The following is a 23,469-nucleotide window of genomic DNA, read 5'->3' on the forward strand; positions in this document are numbered from 1 at the left end:
AGCCTATCTCAGAGGTGAAAAGTTTATTATGTTAGATCTGATACAGGAGCTATGTGTCAAAGACGATTTGCTGGTTGATATGCTGCCAAACAAAGTAGTAACATGAAAAAAATATTCAGTAATTTTTGTGTGAAATATGAAATATTGAAGATGTTACAGTACATGATACAGCGTTAAAGATGAAAATAATACTTTTACGCGGTAAGCATATAACATATATGTTTGACAATGAAAAGTAAAGCACGTATTTCAAAAGCAGAAATAAGATAAAGTTGTCTCTGGTTCGCGAGGAGAATTTATTTTAGTAAGCTTGCTTGGGTTACAGACTCACCTTCTGATGCTCTTGATAATGTTTACAATCCAATATCACAAGACTAATACACAAAGATCATAGTCGATGACGAACTAAAAAGAAGTTATGTCAATAAATCAATGGAAACTTTATCAAAATGATAAAACCTGGTTCTCTTATCAGCGGTAAGATTGATTTGTACTTTTTGTCATGATGATGAGAGCTATATAATAGCAAAATTTGAGACTTTAAAAATATCTCGTCTAGTGGCTGTGTAGTATTTTGTGTGAACGTCAAAAATAAGGATCGTACAATTTTGTGTGGAATATAAAATAACAGCAGCAGTAGTCTATTTTGTTCGACGACGATGATAATTTTCCCTGATAGATCCTCGAGTTAAGTAATTGATAATGAAATCGACGCTGTGTCTCAACAAAGTCGTTTTCGTATTTGCTTAGAATAACCAGGTGGAGAAGTAGTGGGGTAAAAATCATGCTGTCGTCCAAGTACATACTATGGGTTAGGCTCATAAACCCCTTTCATCAACACTACTATTCCATCTGTGCTCTGCATTTCGCTGTTGTTTTCTCCTATGGTTTTTCACATGGTGATTGTTTTTATACATGGGCTATGTGTACAATATAATCTTCTTTGTTTCTTTACAAGGATAAAAAGTAACTCCTCTGCTCTGAAGACAATCTAATAATAATATTTCTTTTGCATGACGTAATGTCGATAAATCAATCGGAAAGAGTCTCGACCAATACGATGTAACCAATATGGCTGATCCCAGCAAAATACAGCTGTACACATATAGTGAATCAACGAAATTATATAAGTCACCCTAAGCCAAACTCTTCGAAGTATCTGCATCTATCAAATTATTGCAGGTTTATAATGGATATGTTAACATGTCAGTCTGTAAAATACTGCATACAACATACCCATGGTATAAATATTTTGTGTAGAAGTTTAAAAGATTTATTTATTTTCTCATTTTCGCAAATATATATTGTGACGAGACGAGAATCTACTGTATCTATTCAGAGACATATACGGCTGCGATTTGTGAAAGATATAGTAGGCTTCCACCAGCCATAAAGAAGGCGAGTAATTACAAGACTGAATGGAATAGATGCGACTGTTTTGTGTCTTTTATGGAGAAGTGGCTAATGCTACTATCCTGAAAAATCTACAAAACAAAAGCGAAAGAGAGACAGAGAGAGCGAGAGAGAGAAAAAAAAATACAGGCATATTGCGTATAGATGTTTGAGAAAGAGTGTAAAGAGGTGTAGGGTTTTCACCAGAAGTCTACCACGTCTGGATTATTGACGTTTCAACTTTTTTGAAATTTCCGGTGTGTGAGGAGAAATATATCGATCAAACTTTTATTGAAATTTAATATTAATTTGTGCCGAATATTGACAATTATTAAGACAATTATTCATTTTTTGCTTTATTGTCTTTTCTAAATTCACTCCACTTCACGCCAGCTCTCAAGAATGTCACGTATCATTAATAAACACTTTGACTGTAGGGATGCGACCTGACAGCAGACCGCCGATCGAGGGTTATATACTATGACCCAATCCTTAACTCCATTTAACTGTGACGTCACTAATGTGAAACACATGCTCCAAAATATTATGGGATACGCTCAGTTGATATATATATATATATATATATATATATATATATATATATATATATATATATATATATATATATATATATATATATCGAGAAAGAAAGTGGAGATATAAATAGAGAGAGAGAGAGAGAGAGAGATGGAGGGAGAGAGAGAAAGGACATATAAATAATGATGGATATATATAGTGTCCATCTAAGTTCTCTTGAAATCATAATTTTACTCACACGAGGCTATTTTCGCTTTAAGCGGAAATGATTTTAATTTATATACTGTGACGGTATAATCCTACGGGAAGAACTAATATCTACTATTTAGCACATGAATAAATTGGGCCTGAGAATGGCCATAGCCGATATCGAATACATGGAATCCTTTAGTGGCCGATGTTTATAATTTAGAATGATCCAATTACGACTCTAGGGCTTAAACATTGCAACATAAAGAAGTGAAACTAACAATTTACGTAAAATCGGATAGCTCTTTATTTCTCTACAAAACGAATTGGCAATTCAAGACACATTTTAAGTATTCTGAATTAAATCCTAAACATTCTATGAAAAGTCGAGATATAAAGAATAGTTCAAATGAATTCCAATGGTTTTGAATGTCCTTAAAAACACAATTTCGAAATCCAGAATGTCTCTGAATGATCACAAAAATCAAAAAGTCAATGGGCACTTTAATAATTCCAATGAATATGTTAAATAATTAAGTCTTCTCGAGCAATATTTGCACAAAAGAACAACATACTCTTACAAAGGATCCTCACAGGCTAATATGGAACAGGAATTATTTATTTGTTTAGTACCTATTTATACATATTTTAACTGGACCTGTAAAATAATAGACTGTGAAGATTTCCAACGGAAGAAAAGCCTAGTCTAACTGTAAACAAGACTAACCTTGAATTAAATCAAAACACGTTAACAAGCTAAATTGATTATAACAAAGCGCGTTGGGAGCTTGGAGCAAAGGTGAGCCTGTGCACTTATTTACAGCTTAATTTAAAGATGATTTAGCATAGTAATTCCTATGCCACGTGTAAACTCACACACCAGTCTATTTGTCGGCCTGGCAACTCCCCTATTTCACAGTGACGGATTTAATAACAATTCCAACTCATCCTGCATGAAATGAATAAGCACCATGTAGCCCGACACTTCAGTCACTAAGTGGGTCGGCCCGTTCCCCTTTATCGAAGTAAGAAAAACATTCCTTTCGACCCTGTTTTGAATAGGGGTGTATCTGTATAAATCTTAAATCTGAAACCTGTTATTTCAGTTCCTTGCATGACTTAACAATTGTTTAAGTTGGTCGCGACTCTGTGGTATGTCGTAAATAGCTACTTGTTACTTAAAATTAGAAACCTTTCCATGTACGTGTAGATTCACCTGAGATATATAACGTTTTTTACATGATTTAATTTTTAAGAATGGATATATTTAAATGAGGAGTGATCTTATTTTTCACTTTTCTAAAGTTACCCAGCATAGACAGTATAGAATTACGGGAATAACAACTTTGTGTTGTACCAGTCATATAATTATAAATATAAGAACTAGTGTACTTGTGTTTGCCTAAAACGAGGGAAACATACTTTAAAGTTTTGTGACACTTAACAAAATGCAAACTATCTGTCTAAAAATTTGCTCTCCCTCACACTTTTGGCACAATAATTGCTCTCTCTAAGCATAAAATGAGTGGGTTCAATACTGATCGACTACGTCAAACGAAATCCGATATAATGATATAACCTGCACAGATAAATACAATCTTTTGTTCCGAACTCCTGGGAGTAGTTAAGTGGGATACTATAGGGACAATGGAACTTAGCATTAAAAAGACCCCTGGGACACTTTAGGGACAATGGAAATTTAACATGGAGAAAAATCGTGGGTCACTTTAGGGACAATGGGAATTTAACATAGACTTTGGGTCTGTCTAGGGACAAGGGAAATTAACATGGGAATAGAGTTTGGGTTTGTCTAGGGACAAGGGGAATTGAATATGGGATTTTTTTTTTTTTTAAGTTTTTTTTAAATTTAAATTTAAATTTAAATTTAGAAAAGGGGTAAGCAATGGAAAGGCTATCTCTTTTCGAGAAATATGGCTGGCCCTGAAAAGGGCCTTTGGGTTTATGTTAATATTAATATTAACATAGATGGCATCTGTCACATCTTCTTCTTCTTCTTCTTCTTAAACTCCTTCTAACTACCGGTCCATACACAAGTACCCTCTTGAGACATCCTTGTCTTTCTATGTAAACTCTCCTCATCCATTGACTAGTATCTGTCCTATCAACAACAGTCCACTTGGACCTGACATACATGAGCATGTCCGTCCTAAACATCATGGAAGACACAAGGGTGGATGACTCAACTGTGGTCCACATCTTGAAGCGACGAGAATAGGTGAATCAATGCAGTGAACTGTGCTTATTTATAGGTACAGGAAGGATTGAAACGGATTGAATTCATTCACCAATCCGAACACGCGTTACAAAATTCAGTCAGCTCGCATCCAATCCGAAGAGAGCAGTCTGTGACGTCACGTGGTCTATATAGATTCGTTAGCGCTTGTGTGCAGTCAATCTATGCGACAGTGATTCAACATGACGGAAACTCAGAAAACGATCCATTGGGGTGCACCAGCAGGGGAGACTGCCCAAGGGAACCCGGACTTACTTTCAGAAGAGGTGCACTGGGATTTTGTGGATTTTCTTACCTCGCAAGAATTTGTTCCAGAACCTTCGTTACCTTCTTCATTACCGCAAGTGGAGAATTTTAGACAGAGACAGAAAGAAGAATTGGAGAAATTTATGCAACGACAAAAGGAAGCGGAACAAGCTTTTCTCCTACAGCAACAGCAACAGCAACAAGAAGAGGTAAGAAAAAAACAACAGCAACAACAGCAAGAAGAAGTAGCAGCAAAGAAACAAGAGGGTGAAAATCAAACGGCTACGGTACTGTTGGACATTTTAGCGGAGTTAAGAAGTCTGAAACAAATGTATCAGACTTCTTTATCACGACCGAAGAGAATACGACATTCCCGAGCTAAACACGCCAACCCTGTGACTAAGCCTGTCGTACCACCCTTAGTGATTTGAACCCAATCATCAGATGTAGGCCTTGGCCGTGGCAAAGGCTTAAGGCAGTTAAAGTTGATTGGTTAAACTCACTCCTACACCAAAATAAAAAGGCCCTTTTCAGGGTCACCCACATTTCTCGAAAAGAAATACAATTTCAATTTGCCAATAACTCAAAAATAAACCCCACCCATTTTACCCTTATAGTACGTGTCTGTGTATGAGTGCGTGAGTGTAGCTTCTTATTTTAAAATCAAAACTCAAAGACACTTACCTTATATCATTCATGTATTCTTTTATCCATTTTTTTACAATCCAATTCACAATTCACCACAGAACATTTTAATTAAAAGTTCATTGACTTCTTCTTTCTCCTTGTTTAGTCTCTCTGTTTTTTGAATTTCTTCACCGTTTTTACCTCATTTTCTTCCCTTCTTCTTTTCTTCTCCTGTTTCTTTGCTTCTTTTAAATAGAATTGTCTTCTTTCTTCCTCTTCTTCCTCTGAAGAATCCCTCTCTTCTTCCGAAGAATCCCTCTCTTCTTTTGAAGAATCCTTCTTTTCTTCTGACTCCTCTTGTTTCTTTTTTGGGCAATCTGGAGACCAATGTCCTTTTTCTTTACAATAATAACAGGTATCTTGACTTTTGTCTCTTTTAGTCCCTGTTTTTGTTCTTTTTTGACGGTCTGGACACTCTGAAGACCAATGCCCTTTCTTCTGACAGATATAGCAAGTATCTTGACTTTTATCTCGAAAGGAAGGAGAGTAGTCCGTCGGCTGGTCTGAAGAGAATTTTCTAATGACCCCTCGCAAAGCTCTGACGAAACGTTCCATCTGGGTAGTCTCTTCCATCGTTGTGCTCAGCTTGAGAGTGAAATGAATAGTGAAAGGACAAGACATACACCCTTTTTATATACGCTGGTTTGCCAAGACTATAAATTAGTCTGTGGTGTTTAAACTTGAGTCATTTGACGTTTTGCACTCAAGATGAAACGATCCCATTCATTCGAGAAGAAAGAAGAAGAAGAAAGTAAGAGGCAGAAACGTGATCTATCGCCTCGTACCAGGGCTGAAATCTTGGCACAAATTCATGCCAGTGATTTTTGAAGAGGACATGAGTGAACCAGAATCCGAACCCTCTAAACCAAGTTCACCACCCTTAGTCAACCCTGAAAAGTACTATTCCATTCGAGAGACGGAAAAGCGCTCCTCTAGAAAATTTAGAACCACGGCTTACACCTACACGGTGAAGTTTAAAGATTTCAAGGCTGACGTACCCTTGGAGAAAGCAGAAGGGTTTATCACCGAGATGTGGGATTCTTTGCTCATCTCACTCAAGCGACAATGTCAACCCAAAGAAGACGATCGCTTGACACTATCCATAGATCACGACGGTTTGAAATCCCCTGTTTGGATCGAGTTTAGCAGACCTGCAGAACTAACCCCTTCCAAAGTCATGGACAAGATTCAACACGTACAACAATCTAATGACCAGTTTGACATCACCGATGGTAAAGCCACACTGAAAATGGCTCACGTCTCTCTTCCTCAAGGGACAGGACGCAAAAAGATGTTATTGGTGGACGACCTTCGCAACATTAAGCGTAGTCTTGTCCGAATTAACAACCCTCAAGACCAGATGTGCTTAGCCCGTGCCATCGTGGTGGGACGAACCTATGCCAACAAGAACGACACGGTAGAATGGAAAAGAACCTGCGAGAACATTCGAAAATCGAACCGAACCAAACAACGAAACGAAGCAGAACTCCTGTTGCAACAAGCTGGCCTGTCCAAAGACACACCCTGTGGCATTCCTGAGATGCAAAAATTGCAAGATGCCCTAGCTCCACGCTACACCTTGAAAGTGCACCCTCAAGAAATGCGCGGGTCTCTGTTGTTTCGAGGCCAAGACTTTAAGGACGGAAAATACATTCATGTCTATCATCACGATGACCATTTCGATACCATTACCAGTATCACTGGATTCCTGGGATACGGTTGTTATTGCGAGAAATGTGATTATGGTTATAACAATCGAGAGCAACACAAGCATTGTGGATTGAAATGCCCAGGATGTTTGGCCTCTCCACCCTGTCTGAGCGAAGAACCAGTGCCTTGTTCAACTTGTCTGCGTACGTTTGTCAGCCCTGCCTGTTACCAGCAACATCTGAAGACGCAAGGTTCACAGCAGAAATGTGCTTGTCAACTCTTGAGATTGTGCCCTACCTGTGGACAAGGCATACTTACCAACAATGCCAAGGCACACGTATGTCGAGGAAACAAAAAAATGTCACATTTGTCACCACATCGTGGACTTGGAACACGAATGCTACGTGCAAAAATACCAACCCCCACCAGAGAAAGAGGACGGTCACAAGAAGAAAGGCAATTTCATCTTTTTCGATTTCGAATGCATGCAGGAGACTGGCATTCACATCCCTAATTTCTGCGTGGCTCATCGAGCGTGCGAGAAGTGCATTCAAGAACCTATCTTCAGTCATTGCCCTCACTGCAGCAAGATTCCTGGAGGGCGTGAAAAAATCTTTCGGGGACCAAACACGTTAGCCGATTTTGCCCAATGGGTCTTAGACCCCATCGACAAGACGTGGAGCCAAGATGACATCGAACGTTACGGAGATTGTCATCGTCATGCCACGGTGATGGCTCACAATTTCTCCGGATACGATGGACAGTTTCTTTTGAGGTACTATACGGAACATGGCACCGAACGTCCTAAAGTGATTTTGAACGGAGCCAAAATCATTTTCATGCAAGTGGGACAAGTACAGTTTAAAGATTCGATGAGTTACTTGGCCATGCCTTTGAGCCGAATGCCTAAAACGTTTGAAATGACAGAAATGGCTAAAGGGTACTTTCCACACTTTTTCAATACGGAAGCCAATCAACATGCTGTTCTACCCCATTTGCCTGAGGCTCACTATTACGACCCCGACAACATGCGTACCGAACAACGAGAAGCTTTCTACGCTTGGTACCAGGCTCACGCCTCGGACCCTTTCGACTTTCAGGAAGAAATGTTAAAGCATTGTCGTTCCGACGTGGACATTTTACGGCGTTGCTGTGGAAAATTTCGAGAACTGTTCATGGAACACGGAGGGGTCGATCCTTTGAAAGAAGCTTGCACCATTGCCAAAGCGTGTTCCTTAGTGTACCGCCAACGATTCATGCCTGAAAACACCGTGGCTGTTATCAGTCCTCAAACGACCCACTATGTCAAGCGTCAATACTCGGTCAAAGCCCTACATTGGTTACATTGCTTGTGCGACAAGGAAGACAAATGGATTCAGCATGCCCGCAACGGAGGAGGCGAAAAGACCATCGGAACGTATTCGGTAGATGGCTGGGACTTAGAAAACCCCAAGATCGTGTACGAGTTTAACGGTTGCTTATTTCACGGATGTCCCGTCTGTTACCCTGACCGTGGCACTAAAAATCAGTTTTTGCAACGAACCATGGAAGACTTGTACCAGGACACTTGTCAGCGAGGCCTAAAGTTAGAACAGCAAGGATACCAAGTGGTGGAAATGTGGGAACACGAGTACGATCACCGTTTGAAAACCGATCCCGAGCTTAAACGCCTCGTGGAAAGTTACCAGTTCATGGACCCGCTGAACCCGAGGGATAGTTTGTACGGAGGAAGGACCAATGCCACCTGTTTGCTGTACCAAGCCGACGAAGAGAAAGGAGAAGAAATCAAATACTTGGACGTGTGTTCGCTGTATCCCTACATGTGCAAATATTGTCGCTTTCCTGTAGGGCACCCGCAATTGTTCACGGAACACATCGACCTGAAAAACATTCGACAATACGAAGGCTTGATCAAGTGTAAAGTTTTGCCTCCCACGAACCTATACCATCCCGTCTTACCTCACCATTGTCAAGGCAAACTGATGTTTCCCTTGTGCCCTACTTGTGCCGAAACGTGCAACCGGGACCAACCTTGCCATCACAGCCAGGAAGAACGTGCCTTGACGGGAACCTGGGTCAGCGTGGAATTGTTCAAAGCTCTGGACATGGGATACCAACTGTTAGAAGTGTACGAAATTTGCCACTTTCCCAAGACACAACAGTACCACAAGGGTGACCCTACTCAGAAAGGCATTTTCGCTGACTACGTGGATGCCTTTTTGAAACTGAAACAAGAAGCCAGCGGCTATCCTTCCTGGTGTCACACTCCCGAAGACCAAATACAATTCAAAGAGAAATACCACGCACAAGAAGGCATCTCTTTAGACCACATCGAAAAAAACGAAGGCAGGCGATCGTTTGCCAAAGTGATGTTAAATTGCTTGTGGGGTAAAATGGCACAACGACCGTGTTTACCCAAGACGGAATATTTGACAGAACCTTCCCGCTACTTCCAGATGATTCACGACAAAACCAAATACATGAAACACGTGGACGTCGTTCGAGAGGATTTGATCTTGGTCAATTACGAAGAAGATCTGGACTTTGTACAAGACGACCCTTTTGGAAACGTCATCATTGCGGCTTACGTGACAGCTCATGCTCGCTTAAAATTGTACGAAGCTTTAGAACTGTTAGAAGAACGCGTCCTGTACTTTGACACGGACAGTTGCATTTACATCCATCACCCGATTCAACAGCACCCTGACATCGAAGGAGACCGTTTAGGAGCCTGGACAGACGAGCATCCCGACGACAAGATTCTAAGTTTCGTCAGTGGTGGTCCCAAAAATTACGGCTACGAATACCGTGACAAACAAGGAGAAGTGCACACGACGTGCAAAGTGAAAGGACTGACTCTGAATCATCGTACCAGTCGAGTGGTCAACTTTGGGGTATTGAAAGAAGCCTTGCAATCGGGAGAGGATGGAAACTTTAAAGTGACCACCTATCAACCGAACAAGATTGTACGTTTACCCACTCACCACATCGTCAGTCGACCCTTGGAAAAAGTCTATCAAATTGTATACCAGAAGCGAGTGCGACTTCCCAATCACTTCACCTTACCGTACGGTCACGTTGGTATTGGTCTGTATATGAAAAGGAACCCTAGGCAAGATCGATAGTTCATTGTTCATTGAAGTAACTTACCATGTCGTTGACGAAGAAGAAACCAGATTGGTTAGGAGTCAAATGTTGGACATCACCGAGACCAGGGTTTTGAGGCTTGGACACAAGAGGTGGCTCAGTATGCACGAGAGTTATTCAAGGAAAAAAGTTACTTTTCAACCTGTGTTAGTGACGGTGCCAGAAGAACCCGTCACCCAGGACAGGACTGTCGTGGACAGGTCTGAAAGACCCTTTCGGGAGGACACTTGTGTGACCTTACCCCTACTATAGAACTGGTTAGAACTTTACCCAAAACATGTTGTACAGACACTTGTGTTTATTCCACGTTCATGGTTATCATGTGCCTTTTATTCTTGTACTTAAGCCTTTGGCTTTTATGCATTTTTGTCTTTCGTATTCATGTTTGAAACATTCAATAAACGTGTTCTGAAAAAGTATATAAACTCTTGTCTTGTTTGTTTTTCGTGTCACAAGTGACATTTCTCACACCATGGCTACCTCTGCTGTCTCTGCTCCCTCTTCCTTTACTGTCAAAGTCATCGACGAACACTTAGATCGTGCCAGTTGGGAGGCTTTGTATCTTCGCCATCCCTTTAACATGCTCATTGCTGGACCTAGCGGTTCAGGCAAAACCGAATTCGTCAAACGTTTGATCGAACATAAACATCATTTGATCGATCGACCCCCTCAACGAATCGTGTGGTGTTACAAAGAGTGGCAATCGGCGTACAGCCTCTTGCGAGAAAGTCAAGGCGATTCCATCGTTTTTGTGGAAGGCATTCCTAAAGAAGACGATGGCATCGTCTCTGACTCCCGTCTAACCCATTTGGTCATTTTCGACGACATGTTAGGAGAAGACGAAGAAGAAATTAAACTGTGGTTCACGCGCAAAGGGCATCACCGTAATGCCAGTGTCGTTTACATCACTCAAAATTTGTTTCAACAAAGTAAAGCCCATCGCACCATCAGTCTCAATGCGCATTACGTGGTCTTGTTTAAAAGCCCTCGAGATAAATCGCAAGTACAAGTCTTAGCCAAACAGTTAGGAACGCCTTGGCTGGCTCAGGCGTACGACGATGCCACTCAAACGCCACACGCCTATTTACTCGTCGATTTGAAACCTACGACTCCCGAGGATTTGCGATTTCGTACCCACTTGTTTCACCACTGGTGCCAAGACGGAGGGCCTGTCCTGTACACGTCTCCGTCCTCGACTTCATTTCACTCCCCATAAAAAAGTCTATAAAACCTCAGACCCTTTTTCGTCTGTCTCACTCTCAGTGCGAACATGACGTCCCTTCAGTCGCATCTTCCCGTCAAATTGATTCGTGCCTTGTATGGCATCAGTCGAGAAAAAGATCCACAAACACGAGCTCGTGTCTTAGAAGCTAGTCTCAAAGAAGTCGTACGATGGTTCACGGTGACGGCACGTCAATTACTCCAAGGAATCATTCAGATTCCTCATCAAACCAAACGCTTTTTCGATCGAAACAAAGTCGCTTTGGTCCAACTGGCCGATCCCCGCATCGACACTCAAACCAAAAAACAAATCATTTTGAAACCTGGAGGGAGCGGTACTCTAGGAGGGGTCATCATTCGCTCACTCTTAAGATGGGATCCTAATGCCCCCAAAGTTATCCCCAAGACAAAAGTCCAACGAAGCCCCAAGAAGAAAAAGACCAGGTCCCCAAGGAGAACTTCTCCAGTGGCAGGACCCTCCTCTGACCAGACACCACCACCACCCCGGAAAAAGAAAAGAAGCCCCCAGAAAAAGAAAAGTCCACAGAAAACTAGTCGCAAGAGAGGCACTTCGGCCAGGACGCAACCTTACACTCGCAAACCACGACCTGCCACGGCGGTGACTGCGTCTCCGGCAGCTTCACGTTTGTCCACTTCTCCGTTAATGACACCCAGAACTGAAGAGTACTTGGAGACGTTGATCACACCAAGAACTTCTCCGTTGATGACCCCCAAAAGAACTTCCCCAGTGGCAGGACCTTCCAATTTAGTGGCAGTGGCTGTTGCTCACAAAGTACCTTCTCCCAAAATCAAAGTTCAAGAAAGATCGGGCATGTTACAAAGTTTACTGGATTTGTCCAAGCAAGAACTGGCTCGATTTAGTCCGTTACGTACCCCTGCACGACGTGTCATACCTGTCCTCAAACTGATACGACGTAAAGACAATCAGTGGCGACGCGTTCCAGTATAAAAAAGGCCTGTGACCAAGTCGGGTATCAGTGTTTTTTTGGTGCTCTTGAAGACTCAAAGATGTCACCCTCCAGAAAACCCCAAGGAAAGAAAAGGAAAGGACTGCCACCACGTTTAGCCAAACATGGGGACATGTTATCTGTCCTGTCCAAAGCTTCTCCACCCCTACGAAAAAAACTCATTCAAACAGCCTCCAAAGAGGTCATCGATACCGTGTGCGAATGTTGTTTGAACGTTTTGAAAGGCACGATCCCTTTGTCCAAACACCAGAAACAATGCTTAGGCAAACATCGTCACGTTCTTCGCCAAATGGTTCAAAAGAAAATTCCCATTCGTCAAAAAAAGAAGATGTTAGTGCAACGTGGAGGTATTTTACCTCTCTTGTTAGGCCCCATACTGAAAGGAGTCTTGGTAACCATGTTGGGAGGACTGGTGGGAGCAAGATAAAAAGGCCTCGGAAGTTCCAAGATCTCAGAATCGACCCCTGACAACCCCATGGAAGGACGAAAACTAGCTTTAGTGCCTTACAAACGATGGATGGAATACCATCGGTGGCAAGAACAACACACCCCGCATTTACCTCCCAATCCCCATTTGAGCGAGATATCCCAGTTACAACACGAATTGCAGTCCTTAATGGATCGCCAAGATTTGTCCGAAACAGAAAAATCGCAAAAGTACGGTCAACTCTTGCAACGACTGCAACTCTTTCACCAGAAAGCTTTAGACGAAACAGCTCTACCCACTCTGAAAGATTTTAAGACCTTGATGAAAAGTCCAGCACCATCACCAGTACCAGTACCAGTACCAGTACCACCAGTACCCGTGACCAAGACAGAAAAAGGAGAAGAAGAGGAAGGGTTTCAAACTCCACCAGAAAAAGTACGCAAGTTAACAACACCACCTACCTCCAGAATTGGGTGGATTAAAAAGATGATGGTCACCCCTTCTTCATCACAAGAGAAAAAGAAAGTGAAGACAGAAGTGAAGACAGAAGTGAAACAAGAACCGATATCCCCCGCTCAGACATCCTTCTCCTCTTCGACACCTATTGCTGGCCGCACACGCAAAGCATTGCAATCCAAGAAAATACCCCAAGATAAAAAGAGTAGCATCCTCCAAGAGTGGGTGTCTTATTAACACACCAACCAACACAAAAAATGGAAAAAGTCTTAGCCAGCATTTACTACGATCCCTCCCATCCTGCAGGTTACGCAGGAGTTCAAAAATAGTATCGTGCTGCCAAAACGCGACTGAAAAGTCTCCGTTTACCTCAAGTGCAACGATGGTTACAAGAACAAGCTACCTACACTTTACACAAACCCATTCGACGCAAGTTTGCCAGAAGTCGCACCCGAGTGGAAGGCATCGATCATCAAAGGCAAGCCGATTTAGCCGATGTCTCTCATTTGGTCAGCTACAATCGTGGCTACAAATATTTGTTTTGTGTCATCGACGTCTTTTCCAAATTTGCTTGGGTCGTACCCTTGACTTCCAAATCGAGCAGCGAGTTAGTGCGAGCCCTGCAACGGGTGTTGAAACAAAGCGGTCGTCACCCTCTTCGATGGCAAACGGACAAAGGCACCGAATTTCTGAACCAAGCTTTCCAAAAAGCATTAAAGAAACGTGACATTCATTTTTTTACCACCAAAAATCCCGAAACCAAAGCCAGCATCGTGGAACGTTTTCAACGCACTTTGAAAGAACGCATGTGGAAATATATTACGCATCACCACACTCTGAAGTACATCGACATCGTGCCGCACCTGGTGCAAGCGTACAACCAATCTTACCATCGAAGCATCGGATGTGCCCCGCAAGACGTGACTCCCGACAACGAAGTGTTGGTGTTTGAGCGCCTGTTTGGTACGTCCCCGACGAGGGCTGTCCCCGAGAAAAGTGGAATGTTGGCCGTAGGAGATTGGGTACGCATTGGCAAAACCAAACGCACTTTCGACAAAGGTTACTTACATAACTGGACGACCGAATTGTTTCGCGTCACTGGACGAGTGCATGGCCGTCATCCTGCCGTCTATAAATTGGAAGACATGAACGGAGAAGTGCTCAAAGGAACGTTTTATTTGTCCGAGTTACAACGTGTCACCAAAAAAGAAGACGACGTGTACGACATCGAAAGCATTCTCGAACGCAGAACCCTTAAAGTGGGCAAACCACGTGTCAATGAAGTCAAAGTACGTTGGAAAGGATATCCCCCAGTTTCGATTCTTCGACTATAAAAAGAAGTGACCATCATGCCCTTTCACACAGCAGACGCAGCTACGTCGACCACTCGTCCTTCACCTAGTTCTTCTGTGCAAGATTTACAAAAACAACCCTTGTGGATGTGGTGTGGAGAACGTGTGCCTAAAACGCAAATCGTCTTTTTCTGCCAAATGTTCGTGGTGTATTGTGTCATCGGGGCAGCCATCGCCAATTTGAGTTTGCAACAAGGAGACAAACAATTGTGGACCATTTTATTGAGCAGTTGCATCGGTTACCTGCTTCCTAATCCCTCCCTGAAATTCACCTCGAACGGGAACCCGGGAACCTTGTGTCCAGTGCCAGTGCCAGTCACCACTTCAATCACAACCAGAACCCCATTTTAGAAGGAGACACGCCTCTGACGTCCACTAACCCCTCGGACAGCCACAGAACTCTGGAATTATGAGTCACCAAAACCAATTTTACTTAACCTTACCCAGTGACAGTTCCATGGAGGTGTTTCCCAAGAACACGTTGTGCTGTTACACGGCCAAATTACCTCAAGCCATCCCCTTAGATCACGAAGCCCATTGGGAAGTGGCTTTAATAGAAATGATTCACCCGACTCAAGTCCTCAATGTCCTTCCCAATCAAAATTTTTTGATGTGGAAGTTCATGACGAACAATTGCAACAGTGGATAGATAGCAATGTCAAATATGACAAGAAAACCCGTACACAAAAGTACACCACCTATCACTTGTTCATTTCCCCGGGCTAATATTTTAGTGGTCAACATTTGGTCAGCACCATAGCCTCCAGGTTTAATGCCGTGTTTCTGAAAGCTTTGGAGCATGTTAACAAAAGTGTCACCATGGAGTACCACAAAACAGCTCGTCGCTTCTTGATGAAATTTGAACGGAGTAAAATCCTGTCCATTTTATTTTGTCCTGAATTGTATGACATGTTGGGCGGAGACATGAACCTGAGAATGAGCATGATGAAGAAAAGCGAATTACCCATCGTTTACGACAACGAGTCTTTTAGCAAGTTATTTCGTGCCCCGGTAGAACTGAACCAAGGACTGAATTTGATGTTTGTGTACTCCGATGTGGTGGAGTATAACGTGGTGGGACACACCTCCGTACCGTTACTGCGTGTCATTCCTTTCAAAGTGGATTCTGCCACGAACACTGACGAGGAAGGTGGAAACACTTACCACGTCCACCGCGAATTTGTACATCCTCACTATTTGCCTGTCAGTAAGTCGTATTTGGACACGGTCAACATTACTATAAAAGGAGATTTGGGACAAAATATTCCATTCACCAAAGGAAAAGTCACGGTGAAACTCCATTTTCGAAAACGGTTTTCTCACGATTCGTAAGTCATGTATCCAGTGTACCGAGGCGTTGCTCGACAGCGAGGACACGGTTTAGGAGATATGTTAAAATCGGCCTTTCGTTCGGTGGCCCCGGTCTTGAAACCGATGGTGACACGCGGATTGCACGCCTTGAAAGATGCGGCACTGACGCAAGGCAAAGAATTTCTCCAAAATGTCATCATCGACAAACAAAACCCTAAAGAAGCCTTCATGAGGGCAGGCAAAAATGTCTTGCTGCAAACGGGCAAAGACATTTTAGGCCAACGAGAAACACCTATAAATGCCCTGCACGCTACCGAGTCAGGCATTCAGCAAGGACAAGGCAGAAAGAGACGACGAAGAAAACACCCTTTCACCAGACTTCAAGCGAGAAAGGCCAAGAAAAGAAGAACCGTTGGAGACTTAGACGTTTTCGATTATTGAGAAAAGAGACCAAAAAAATGATGCATCGAGAATCTTGCGCTTGTTCCAAGACGGAACTGGATCTGTTTGCCATGCCCCCCACGATGATGACGATGCAAGAATCCCAGTGGATGGAATTTCACCCCGTCTCCTCACTGACCGATTCCGCTCCCATCGAGTTTGAAATCAAAGGACAGCCCGAAGATTACATCGATCTGAATAGCAGTTACTTGTACCTGAAAGTCAAAATTCTAGATAAGACTGGAGGTGCTATAGACGATGAAGCAGTAGTTCCCGTCAACAATTTCATGCATTCCTTGTTCAGTGGAGTGGACTTGTACTTGAATAACAAACTGGTCAGTAGCAGCATGGATACTTACCCTTATCGTACCTACCTGGAAAATCTCTTGACGTACGGAATAGATGCCAAGAACACTCATCTCAATGCCTGTGTGGTATTGGAAGCTGACGAACCTACCAAGTTTGAAATATTGGAAACTGATGAAAAGAAAGACAACAATGATGGATTTGTAGAACGAAGAAAGAGAATCACGGGAGCCGACACAAGTTTAGAACTGATGGATCGTTTGCATTTGGACTTGTGGTTGCAAGAAAAGTATTTGCTGAACGGGGTGGATGTCCGTCTGAGACTGAATCGTAGCAGTGCCGCTTTCCATTTGATGGCTGATAGTGACGGTTACAAAACCAAAATCCTAGAAGCCAGACTCTACGTACGCCGTGTGGAAGTGTTACCTAAAGTGGGAAACGACATCAGTCAGACGTTGAGCAGAACGACCGCCAAGTATCCCATACGACGCGTGGAAGTGAAAACCTTCACCATTCCCAAGGGACAGCGATCCATGATCGAAGATCATCTGTTCCAAGGACAGTTACCCAAACGTTTGATCGTTGGTATCGTCGAGAATACAGCCTTCAACGGAGCTGCCGAAAAAAATCCTTTCTACTTTCAACACTTTGGCGTGTCCAAAATCGAAGTCAGTCGCGATGGCAAGACCTTGTGTACCCGACCTTTCGAACCTGACTTTACCAAGAAGAATTACTTGAGATCGTACTTGTCCCTGTACGAAGCCACCGGACAGTTAGGAACCAATACCAGTCACGGTATTACGTACGAGGATTATGCAGGATGCTACGCTTTGTGGGCTTTCGATTTCACTCCGGACCAAGGCAGCGACGAGGGACATTTCCACCCTATAAAATCCGGCCAGATTCGTGTGGAAATTCAGTTTAAAGACCGAGACCCTGATGAAACGGTGAACGTCATCCTGTATGCAGAATTCGATAATACCATAGAAATCAACAGTTTGAGAGAAGTCATCCTAGATTACTAGAAACCATGGAAGACTGTTATCCCTCTTTACCTAGTGGAGAAACTTTTAGTGTTGCATTGTTGTTAAAAAATGTTAGAGTTGTTGTTTAGTGTTAAGTGATTTTTGAATAAAAAATGTTGTGTTTTGAAAAAAATGCCTTTATCTTTTGTTTAGCTATAAGAATGTTGGATTGGTGCTCTTTCATTTCTTACTATCCCTCTCATGACACTCACTAAACGTTGCGACTCAAAAACCGTGTGGGGGATGTTTTCCTTCACGTCCGCGCTTTGACTTTAAGAACCGGGTTGTTTCCAGTCTAACCATCCATTGTCGACTCATCCTCCTAAGAAGATGTGCTCCAAACTAGCTAAACTCAACGAAGCCTACGTGAATTTGCATAGGGTCAGACACAGTCTGATACCGAAGCCAGAAGAAATAGAGAATGTGAGAATGTTAAAAATCGCTGAAGACCTGATAGAAGAGCTCTTCAGAGAAGAAATGAACAGGGAGAAAGAAGAATGGACAGAGAAGTACAGACTTCAGAGACAGCAGCTACAGCAGCAACAACAGCAGCAGCAGCAGCAACCTGAACCTGACAGAGGCTTTGTCGATTGCCGTGTCGACACCAAAGAGTTCTTCTTTTCTTTCCAAAGAAGCAGACCTATCGCCAGAAGGTCTATCCTCAGAGGACATCGCATTCTTAGAAACTAAAAAAAAATGCCATAGCAAACAAAAAAAACAGCCCTTTTCAGGGCTACCCCAATACTCTAGAAAAGAAATAACGATCGATTTGCCAATGTGTGTAGGTAGAGTAGTGTGAAAATAAACACTAACTCTTTTTTAAAAAATGTGAGGGCATGTGTTTGTGTGTTAGTAAGTGCTTAAGTAAGTTGGTATGAATAGTAGATTAAAATCATGTTTTTTTGGTGTTTGAGGTGTATATTTGGAGTTAGATTGGATTGCTTTGCGTATGTGGATAGTCTATTGAAGTGATTTATAAAAAATTTTAAAATAGTGATGGGTAGCATAAAAAAGTGAGTGAGTGTTTCTTTTAGGTCCGCGCGTTGTTGTTTTTGGTCATGATGTAGGCAACATCAATTTTATGTTTTTTTAAGGGGATGTTTTCCTTCACGTCCGCGCTTTCACTATAAATTGAAACTCGCTGGGCAGTCTAGCTACCCTTGTTGATTGATCAACACCAAAAATGAACACGAGACTGTCTAACCTGTTGGAACTTCATGTGCATCTGGAATATGCCAGGCGCCTGTTGAATGAACTCGCCGCGGAAGCCATTGTGGAGGAGGGAAGGATAAGAGAGGAGGAGGAAAGAAGAAAAAAAGAAGAGGAGGAGAGAAGATATAAAGAAGAAGAAGAGGAAAGAAGATACAAAGAGGAGGAGAGAAGAAACAAAGAAGAGGAGGAGGAGAAGGAAAAGAAGAGAAGAAGAATAAATTTCAGAATCCCAGAGAGCGAAAATTGGGATTCTGAAGCGACATATCCTGCCTCTGCTCTCTCCCCCAAAAAAGTAAAAAGTAACTGGGGGATAAGATGTGTATGTGGCGCCAGGCCTGGAAGGTGCCACCATTAACCAGGTGTCCATGAAGTTCCAAAAACAACAGCCCTTTTCAGGGCTACCCAATACTCTAGAAAAGAAATAACCATCAATTTGCCAATGTGTAGGTAGAGTAGTGTGAATATAAACACTAACTCTTTTTTAAGATAGTGTGAGGGTATGTGTTTGTGTGTCTGTGTTTGTGTGTTTGTGTTTGTACCCGCTCACTTACGATTGTGTGGATAGTAGATTATGGATTTGTTTATCGTTTCTTAGCGTATGTGTTTGTGTGTTTGTGTTTGTGTGTTTGTGTTTGTACCCGCTCACGTAAGATTGTGTGGATAGTAGATTATGGATTTGTTTATCGTTTCTTAGCGTATGTGTTTGTGTGTTTGTGTTTGTGTGTTTGTGTTTGTACCCGCTCACGTAAGATTGTGTGGATAGTAGATTATGGATTTGTTTATTGTTTCTTAGCGTATGTGTTTGTGTATTTGTGTTTGTGTGTTTGTGTTTGTACCCGCTCACGTACAATTGTGTGGATAGTAGATTATGGATTTGTTTATTGTTTCTTAGCGTGTGTGTTTGTGTGTTTGTGTTTGTACCCGCTCACGTACGATTGTGTGGATAGTAGATTATGGATTTGTTTATTGTTTCTTAGCGTATGCGTTTGTGTGCTTGTGTTTGTGTGTTTGTGTTTGTACCAGCTCACGTACGATTGTGTGGATAGTAGATTATGGATTTGTTTATTGTTTCTTAGCGTATGTGTTTGTGTATTTGTGTTTGTGTGTTTGTGTTTGTGTGTTTGTGTTTGTACCCGCTCACGTACGATTGTGTGGATAGTAGATTATGGATTTGTTTATTGTTTCTTAGCGTATGTGTTTGTGTATTTGTGTTTGTGTGTTTGTGTTTGTGTGTTTGTGTTTGTACCCGCTCATTGAGTCATCCACCCTTGTGTCTTCCATGATGTTTAGGACGGACATGCTCATGTATGTCAGGTCCAAGTGGACTGTTGTTGATAGGACAGATACTAGTCAATGGATGAGGAGAGTTTACATAGAAAGACAAGGATGTCTCAAGAGGGTACTTGTGTATGGACCGGTAGTTAGAAGGAGTTTAAGAAGAAGAAGAAGAAGAAGAAGAAGATGTGACAGATGCCATCTATGTTAATATTAATATTAACATAAACCCAAAGGCCCTTTTCAGGGTCAGCCATATTTCTCGAAAAGAGATAGCCTTTCCATTGCTTACCCCTTTTCTAAATTTAAATTTAAATTTAAATTTAAAGAAAACTTTTTAAAAAAAATAAAAAATAAAATCCCATATTCAATTCCCCTTGTCCCTAGACAAACCCAAACTCTATTCCCATGTTAATTTCCCTTGTCCCTAGACAGACCCAAAGTCTATGTTAAATTCCCATTGTCCCTAAAGTGACCCACGATTTTTCTCCATGTTAAATTTCCATTGTCCCTAAAGTGTCACAGGGGTCTTTTTAATGCTAAGTCCCATTGTCCCTATAGTATCCCACTTAACTACTCCTGGGGAACTCAACAAACCTTGTACTTTACCCAAACCAAACAAATGGCTTAACATAAAGTTTTACATTATCGCTCAACTTATTATATCAAATGAATAATTAAGTCCCATTTGTAATTTTAACGCGTACCACGGACTGCAGCCATATCCAATTTATCTATGTGAAAACTATAAGTGATCCCTTTTAACAAGGATATTTGCATTTAAAATGTAGGCACGGTGTCATATTGCAATCATTGATAAAAAGAGCATTTAACATTTACCTAAACTAGCTGGGGAATGATTTAACAGCGAGTAAATAAATGATCAAAATAGTTAAATGTATGACTATTAAGGCGTGCGTGCTATTAACCATTTATTGCACGCTTTCTAATATTATTCCCGTCATAATGGATTTATTTGTTTCGCTGAGTAGTTCTAGCTAATTGTATCCATTATCGCCGGAAGCCAGTCCGGATAAAAGCATATTTAACACGAATAATAGTTACAGAAATTAAGAGACTATACAAATGTATCAATCTTTCATAGTCAAGAAATATACAACAAAAAGTTAAAGATAAATGAAGTTACCTTTAAAACAATATGTAAACACATACTTCATCTTCAACTTCCTACTATTAGTATTAATATTATTATCTGCTAATGAACGTTTATAAATCGAAGACATCTGATTTATACAACTGTATATCCAAAATGGAAAAAAAAACAACAACAATATGTCTTCTTAAAATATCCTAAATATTTGTAACACGCTGACACATGAGTGATTCCCATGCTGAGAAATGCTTCATACAGATGAAGCCGAAAATAAGATAAATTGGCTTTGGTGCTAAAAGTAGATGGTCCACAGAAACCAATTTCACCTGTTTCTGTTTGGTTATGGCTGATGTACCTACTATGACAAAAACTTTGAGACAAAGCTTTTCCGCAGACTTTAATATCGTTAATGCTACCGTCGCTTTCAAAGCCAGAATTAACAGTATTTATACTGAATTACCAGTAGAACAATGTTAATCTGAAGTTATATTTTTTCTTTTTAATTCGTTGCAAAGAAATTCGAACAACAAGTCATGCAGTCTTTTCCAATGAGCCAGCCGTGCCTAAGATATATATATATATATATATATATATATATATATATATATATATATATATATATATATATATATATATATATATATATATATATATATATATATATATATATATATATATATATATATAATTCACATCTAAGTTTGAAAAAAGAAAAAGATGGTCAGAAAAAATATGCTTAATTTATTTCTCAGCAGACAGGATAAGTATATAATAATAGAATATATACAATACGCCTGATATATTTACAGTACCCTCCAGAAAACGTTCCAATCCATATGGCTCTAATGGGAGCATACTTATCAGCAATAACCCATACCTGCCAAGTTTTGTAATATTAAAGTTGCAATTAAATTCTGAAGCAATAGTGTACTGTAAACATTTATAAAGTGCCTTCTAACTGAATGTTTTCTGCTCATGGTTATTTAGAAGCTCTACTTGGTAAATATTGAAGTTAGCTGGCCTGCTGCCATAGGCCTGAATAAGTTATTAATTACCTAAGCAAGGAAAGACAAGAATTGTTTTAACTTTTCCAAATGGTTTCAAATTAAGAGAAGATCTATCTCTTCGTTGTGATGTCAACCACACTCCTTGTTAATTACTGTAAACTCTAAAGCAAAATATAAAATTAAAACACCGCAAGAAAGCACACACTTGAGTGTGTTCATTCATTATGTGCCAAAGGCAAACACTTTCATGATGAATCACATTGTAACTGAACATATTAAATAAGACATTTGTTTTTTGTAACATCTAGTCCAACAAGAGCGAAGTAGAGTGCATTGGGGGACCGGAAAAGGTGCCATACTCTGTATGAATGCCGGTGAAAAGGCTTACTGTAGAAGGGCCCTTAACTCTCTAAGGTTGAAGGCCGGCGAAGACTCGCCACACAGAGGTGACTCATACCACAACGAGATAAAAGTTTCATTTGAGATATATATTGCGTAGCATATACCAACATGACGAAGTTGCACACATTGTGAGTGGCTGCTGCTGGGAAGAGCAAGAGCTATACGATGTGCCGTGTGTCACGAAATAACGCAGGTTGTACAATAAATGCTTGAGAAAGGGGTACGCGCTACCAGTGCCGTACCGAACAATTGGACAAAGAGACACATGCAAAGACCCCGCTTAGTCGGGTGTGTGGTAACGACAAATTTAGATTCAAGCTGCATCATAATGAAACATGTCATACAGCAGTTTTAAAAGGTGCTTCACTATGCTCACACTAGGAAAGTAAAAGTTCTTTTTTTGTACGGGAAAAGAAGCAATGCGACATAAGCTATAGCTATTTAGAGCTACTCTGCATAAAGCATACAGTATATAAAACAAGATATGTCACAGACGCAACGATCGGGTTCATGGGATTAATATGGGGATTAGCGAGGGTCCGGCTACCTTACCTCAGGAATCACAAAGAAATGCAGAAACATTGGGGACAGTTTGACCTCCTGTGGCGGCTTGTGCGGCAGAACGACACATGCCAGGCAAAAGACGTCAAATGGACATTGGACGCAAACAGCACAGCGACTATGCGGCACGAACAATAGGCTGGCCAAGTTATCTCAAGATCCTCCAATCTATACAGCATATACTCACCGATTGGCCGCCGCCGTTGGAGGAAAACGGGCAGCCGGGAAAAAGCGGCTGCATTTGGCGATGCTAATAAATAGCTTTTTT

General features: G+C 41.4%; 1 long non-coding RNA gene across 1 annotated transcript in view; it reads right to left on the reverse strand.

Moving 5' to 3' along the window:
- Window positions 1-23,469, reverse strand: part of LOC149783725 (uncharacterized) — a 43,058-nt gene that overhangs the window by 19,360 nt on the left and 229 nt on the right. The gene's annotated exons all lie outside the window — the stretch shown is intronic.

This window comes from Sinohyriopsis cumingii, chromosome 14 (genome assembly GCF_028554795.1).
Source record: "Sinohyriopsis cumingii isolate HCF-2022 chromosome 14, ASM2855479v2, whole genome shotgun sequence".
In the NCBI taxonomy this organism is placed as follows: Eukaryota; Metazoa; Mollusca; class Bivalvia; order Unionida; family Unionidae; genus Sinohyriopsis; species Sinohyriopsis cumingii.